The sequence below is a fragment of the Mus caroli genome, chromosome 4 (assembly GCF_900094665.2).
Source record: "Mus caroli chromosome 4, CAROLI_EIJ_v1.1, whole genome shotgun sequence".
In the NCBI taxonomy this organism is placed as follows: domain Eukaryota; kingdom Metazoa; phylum Chordata; class Mammalia; order Rodentia; family Muridae; genus Mus; species Mus caroli.
The window spans coordinates 18549498-18557055 of NC_034573.1; positions in this window are offsets into that span (position 1 = coordinate 18549498).

Genomic DNA, 7558 nt, shown 5'->3' on the forward strand with positions numbered 1-7558 from the left:
AAACTTTGTCTCTGTAACTCCTTTCATGGGTATTTTTGTTCCCTATTCTAAGGAGGAATGAAGTATCCACCCATTGGTCTTCCCTCTTCTTGATTTTCTTGTGTTTTGCAAATTGTATCTTGGGTGTTCTATGTTTCTGGGTTAATATCCACTTATCAGTGAGTGAGTGCATATCTAATGACTTCTTTTGTGATTGGGTTACCTCACTAAGGATGATATCGTCCAGATGCATCCATTTGTCCAAGAATTTCATAAATCCATTGTTTTTAATAGCTGAGTAGTACTCCACTGTGTAAATGTACCACATTTTCTATATCCATTCTTCTGTTGAGGGACATCTGGGTTCTTTCCAGCTTCTGGCTATTTTAAATAAGGCTGCTATGAACATAGTGGAACATTTGTACTTATTACTTCTTCTGGGTATATGCCCAGGAGAGGTATTGCTGGATCTTCCGGTAGTATTATGCCCAATTCTCTGAGGAACCTCCAGACTGACTTCCAGAGTGGTTGTACAAGCTTGCAATCCCACCAGCAGTGGAGGAGTGTTCCTCTTTTTCCACATCCTTGCCAACATCTGCTGTCACCTGAATTTTTGATCTTAGCCCCTGCTGGCAGCATGGGCTGTGTTCAGTCAAACTTCCCATGCCCCACCTCCATGAGCAGCCTTAGCCCTGTGGCAGACCAGATGGACCTCCATTCTTAACCCACAATAAGAGGCCCCCAACACATATACAGCAGAGGACTACCGGGTCTGAGTTAAGTCAGAGAAGATGCACCCAATCCTCGATAGATTAGAGGCTCCAGTGGGTTTAGAGGTCTGGTTGGGTGGGGGTGGGGGTGAGGTTGGAGATATCTTCATGGAGACAGGGTTTGGAGAGGAGATATGGGATGTGAAACAGTCAGAAGGTTGATGGGGTTGGGGTCAGATAAAATCTGGAGTGTAAATAAATAAAATATTTTTTTAAAAAAAGAATGCTTGATAAAACAAAGAAATTAATTCTAAAATCATCACAAGCACCAAACACTGAACAAGACAAATATCTAAGGAAAGGAGTATTGAATGAATTTTAGCTCACACATTTGTTGTTTAAAAATGATTACATGTTTTAAAAATGATCATAAAACATTGTGATCTTTGAAAAACCATGCATTCAGCTCAATATTTTGAAGATTTTTCAGTAAACAAAATATCCACAAATAAGACACTTTTATAAATGTAGTGGTCTTTCCTTTTAGAGGATGCTAACAAAATTGTTTCTCTTTAGGCATTTTGTTTGTATTTATGTAGAATTCAATTCATGTTTATTAAATATATTAGCACTGAGTCTTATGCTCAATTCTCAATTCTTTTTTCATACTGAGGGTTATCTATACAAAACAGCCCTGTGTTTAATATTATATATCTATTATAAAAGTTTTCATATCAAAACTTAGTTCTTGGATAAACAGGAGTGCAGTAAGTTATGGAAATGACTGTTCATAACAGAAAAGTTTTTAAATAATGATCGTTGAGTGAAGAATACACTTAATATTATTTTAGATTTCCTAACCTATTTACCTATTCTTTCTTCCTTAATATGTTAAGGGTCATAGAGACTAATGTGGCAATTGAGCAGCCTACACGGGTCTGTGCATGAGTTCTCTGCATGTACATTATGATTGTTGGCTTGTTTGGGGGAGGAAATTTCTGACAGTGGGAATGGAGGTATATCTGACTCTTTTGCCTGCTTTTAAGATCCTTGTCCTCCTGCTGGATTGCCTTGCCCAGCCTTGATGTACAGATTTGTGCCTGGTCTAATTGTAATTTGTAATTTGTTATCCTATGCTGTTGATGTCCCTGGGAGGCCTGCCCCTTTTGGGGAGAGACAGGGGACTATATATCCCAAGAAGAGTGGACTGCAGCACCATTTCAGTTGACATGAACTGTATAAGAGATGAATAAATAAAAATTTTAAGTTAATATATAACAAATAACATTTATTGCTTTAGTATTTCCTTCAGCCATTCAAGCCTGATTCTGATGAGAATCAAGGTTGTCTATTCCATTTACTAAAAATATTTTTTAAGTTGGTCAAATGGACTAATAGCCATTTGCAGCAATGGCATTCTATCAGAGTCCATAGTTATATTTTACTACTGTTTGCATCTTGATAAACTTCTCTGTGTCTCTCTGTGTGTATGTTTGTAAATGTATGTAGTTATGTAGTTATGTGTGTGTGTGTGTGTGTGTGTGTGTGTGCAAATAGGTGTTCATGTGACTGTGTGAATTTGTCTCTCTGTGTATTTGTATGTGTTTATGTGTATGCCTGTGTGTTCGTGTATGCATGGGTGTGCAAATGTGTGTCTGTGTGTATATGTGTATCTGCTTGTCTTTGTGTGTGTATGTGTGTGTTTATGCCTGTGTGTGTTCTCCTGTGTTCCTGTCTATATACCTGTGTGTCTCTGTCTGTATGTGGGCCTATGTGTCCATGTCTGTATGTGTGTCTGTGTGTATGAAGAGACTGTGTGTGTTGTGTGTTTATCTAAGTATCAGTATGTGTGTGTATGTGAGTATGTATGTGTGTCTTGGTACATGTCTATGTATGTTGTCTGAGTCTGTCTGTTTGTATGTCTGTATGTGTGTGTCTGTTTTTTCTGTGTATGTGTGTGTCTCTCTGTATCTGTTTGTGTATGTATTTGAGTGCATATGTGTGCATGTGTGTACATCTATATGTGTGTATGATTATATTTGTGTGTATGTGTGTGCTTGTGTGTCTGACAGTGTGTGTCTCTTTGTATGTTTTTATGTGTGTGCTTGTGTTTTTCTCTGTGTATATGTGTACATACTTGTATGTGTCTTTGTGTATATATGTGTGTGTATTTGTGTGTACATTTCTATGTGTCTTTGTATATGTGTATATGTATGTAGGTCTATGTGTATGTTTGTGTGTGTCTGTGTGTGTGTGTGTGTGTATGGTGTGTGTTTATGTATGTGTTCTGTTTGTCTGTGTGTATGTGTTTGTGTGTGTGTATGTGTGAAATGACCATGTCAGAAAGATTTCCACACTGGGAGGAAAAATGAACTGGAGAAACAGAAATGGAAAAAAAAAAGGAATATAAAAGAGAAAATATTTTTTTGAGAAAATAAAATACATGTTGCTTAATACACATAGCAACTAGAACTTAAAAAAAATCTGTCTTGAATTTTTATTTTATTTTATTTTATTTATATTCAAGAGAAAAGTCAGAATTGATATTAAATTGCCAAATACAGGTTGAAGGAATTCTTTGCCATGTCTCTAATGTCAAAATTATACAGGTGTCTTTACCTTGAGTCCTGAAGGTTTTCAGAGGCCACATGAATTCCTCATGTACTTGAAGTCATTGTGAATCCAAACATAAATGAACCTTCAGAAGAGGGCAAAGGATGTCAAATGTAGAGCTTGCCACTGTTGTTGGGCCAACTTTCCTTATGCTGGGTCAGTGACCTCTGTTCCCAGGACTGTCAAGGAAGATGGTCTGAGCGACAACAGGTTTCCCAGAACCCTTGATCCTGCCTAAGACAGGAGACCTGGTGTGCCCTATGAACTGCATAGCAATGGAGGCAAGAAAATGGGCAGTTGCCAGGGGATTTTTTGTGAGATTTGACTAGCCGTTTTATATTATCTTTCACTTCATTGGTGATGAATATAAATTCATCTATACAACTGAAGAGCTGGATTGATTGGTCTTAAAAGTCTTAACTTGGTTTCAAGTTATCACAGCTTTATCTACTGTTTTGTGATATCATATCAATATGATCTTATAAACCATCTGAACTTTAATATGAGATCAGTAAGAAAAATTTAACCATAATTTTAGTAAATTACCTGGAAGGAATTACCTGTATACCTGTTTTGCTTTTACATCCCAGATTTTAAAAATTTGTTTTAAAAATCTAAAATTCAATAAAGTCATTATTGAATTTTATTCATAAGGAGATACTGCTTCTAACTGATTTGATTCTGTTTGGTAGATTCATTTATGCTTTGTAAAACACAGCCTGTGCATATGGCACATGGACTTGATGCAGAGGAGAGCAAAACCCTAGGACTACCTATTAGTGTGTTTATCTGGTTATACAGATGCAAGACCTGTGGATGAGTTAAACAAAGAGAATTACCTAATTAACTCTTCAGTTAGTACTTATATGTGGGCTTTGCTGTCAAGAAGTTAGCAGTTTAAAAATAAATTACAATGGGGGAATGGTAACAGATGCTTCTGAGCTTGGGCCAGAAGGATTGCAACAACTTCAAAGTCCACACTGATGACATAAAAAGTACCTCAGTCAGTGCATCAATAAATAAATTAAATTAAAAATAAATAAATAGCAATATCTATTTATGTGAAACATCTTCTTTAAAACTCTGTATCAAAGGAAGGGTTGAAGAGAACTTTATCCAGTCCCACATCTGTATCAGCACACATTGAAGCACTTTTTTCTTTCCTTCTTTCTTTCTTTCTTTCTTTCTTTCTTTCTTTCTTTCTTTCTTTCTTTCTTTCTTTCTTTCTTTCTTTCTTTGCAGAGGGTTCAGTCCCAGGTCAGGACACATTAAGACACTTTCCCCTCACTTAATACAATTCCAGTTCTTTGTCTTGAGAGGCTGATATAGAGGCCAGCACCATGAAGTTCTCTAGCTTTGACCCAGATGGATCCACATTCATCTGCCCCAGGTTCTGCATCCCTAGGTATCCAGAGAATTTGTCATAGAAATACATATGCACAACAGAGAATGCAAGAAGAGACTGCAGGTAAGTCGCAGCTATAGCACTGAAAAAATAAAACAGAACATTCACACAGATTCACACAGCACCGAGTAGGTTTTGTGTTATCTGCTATGCAGTAAGAGTCAAGAGTAACAGTAATTTTTCCAAAGTCATAATTACTGCAGAGAAAATGGCAAAATGACAGAAATGACAAAACAGAGTTTTAGAAGCTATAATCAAGATAAAGGTCTGCCTCAGTTAGGATTCCCATTGCTGTGATGAGACACCATGACCTGGGGAGTAAAGATTTATTTGACTTATGCTTCCACATCATTAAAGGAAGTCAGAACAGGAACTCAAAGGGCGGAACTGGAAGGCAGGAGCTGATGCAGCAGCCATGGAAAAATGTTCCTTACTGGAGTGCTCCTCAAGGCTTGTTCAGCCTGCTTTCTAATAGAAACTAGAACTAGCATCCCAGTGATGGCATTTCCCATAGTGGGCCTCCACCCCATCAATCACTCTTTAAAAAAAAACAAACAAACGAAAAAAAACAAAGGCCTTACAGGCTTGCCTACAGCTCCTATCTTGTGCAGTGTGCAGATATTTTCTCAATTGATGCTCTCCTTCTCTGATGATTCTAGCTTAGGTCAAATTGACACAAAACTAGTATAAGTACCTTGAATAAAGAAATTGGAATTAGAGACATTAAGAGAATCTAAAACAATCAGGCACCATGCTCTTAGAGGACTACCATAAGATTATTTTTAAAAGAAAGAAGCTACCTAATTTTTACCTTTAGCTAACTATTAATGTACACTTTAACAGGAGTAGTAGTTAAACATGTATAACCCTCAGAATCATGTTCAATTATTTTGAATTGCCTTTGCTAACATTGGGAAACCATAAACAGCAACATTTTTGTTTCTTTCAAGATCAAAGCATCTGGCAAGTCAATTAACTTTCTTTAGCATTTTTTTTTCATGCATTTGGCACAGAAATTTGAGTTCTGGAAATTTTTCTTTAAGGTTTTCACAAAATACAAAGGTTGGGACACAAGGTTATTATTCATAATTTTGTTTATAGTACATTTGTTCACCAGAAAAAAAAACCTGGAAAACTTTCAATGTGCCAATGTATCTGCTGTTTAAAAGAATAATTAAACATCATTAAAATAGTGTTAGTTAATTATGGTACAGACATATGATGAGTTATTATCTAGTTATTAAATTGATGTTTATGGAAAGTTTAATGACAGAAAAATGCTAATGATTTAACATCGAGTGAAAATGTACTTATAACATAGCACTTACCATATTATCTGGGATATGTAAAATGCATTAAAAATTGAGGAATATGCCAAAACAATTTCTCTTTTGGTGGTAGAATGATGAATCCTCTTTCTTCTGGTACTACCTTTTACAAAAAAAGCATTTGTTTAATTATCATTAACTTACAGCTAGATCTTTGATAAACTAACAGTATTAGAGCCTGAGCCAGATAAGCTGTAAGAATTTGATTGAAGTCTGACAGGTCTCCAGACAGCTTCTCTAGCCTCACTTCCCTGGAATGGAAGTAGCTAGAATTTGTGGATAACTTGCATTGTTTTAGATCCTTTCCATGCTTGCAATTTTAATAAAAACAAGATGTATTTAAGAAATTTTTCTAAAAATCAAAACCTTGTCTTCCAGAATGTCTGCTGTATGCTTTTTACTGTGTATAACTTGCATATAACTATTTGAGTTTTTATCAACTGTGACACATATTTAGACAAATGCAATCATTATTCTACTAAAATACAAATATTTTTTCTGATTCTCCAAAGTTCCCCTGCATTTTTTTTCTTTTTTATAGATAATCCTTAGCCCTATGCCTGTCACTAAATGGCAACTGGTCTGCTTTTTCATGCTGTCAATTCTATTTCCCTTGGCAAATTTCATACAAATGGAATGGTAGAATAAATATCTTTCTTGCTTGACTTAGTTCACATACAATCTTGAGGTCTATTCTTGCTACATGCTCTTGTAAAATATTCCATTACAGATACTTTTTAACTATTTTTTCATTTGTCCATTTCGAAGACCCTATCTCCTGTGTAAAGTTTTATTCAACTGTGGCTATTGTAAATGCTCTATCTTGCCGGGAATAATGTTATGTGACTGTGATTCTGGCATTCAAAATGCCTTGAATTTGAACTACCAACCTCCCTAGTGCAGGATATACTATTACTGGCATGTAACAGGCCCAGCAAAACAGAATACTTTTAGTAACTGCAGCTGGAATAAATTAGTCTAGATCGATAGATAAAATTATAAGCAAATTATTACATATGAGCATATGGGATAATACTCAGCATTTCAAAAACACTGAGAGGTTGGTGGGAGAGGTGGACACAACTTTGAACCTGAACCAAGGAACTAGTTGTAATTGGCAACACTTGAAAGGAAAAATTAGTTGCCTCAATGGAGCTTTTGTAGAAATTATTCTCATATGGCTTTTTAAGAGTCATTTTCTTTTTGTCTTAATAATTTTTTGCTTGCATATTATGTTTTCTGATTTTGTGTTTTATGGGTTTTGTTTGGTTGTGTATGTTTGTGTGTGTGTGTGAGAGAGAGAGAGAGACAGAGACAGAGACAGAGACAGAGAAAGACAGAAAGAAGGAAAGAGAGGGAGCAGGAAGGGAGGGTTCTGTGTGGGAAAGGGGACAGGGAGGGAAAGAAGGAATATGATCAGGTATTGCATGGGGCAAAGGCCCTGAGGGCCAATAAAAAGAGCGAGAACAGGCTACCTTGGGAGGTAGGATGTGGGGGAACCTCCAGAATGTACCAGGGACCTG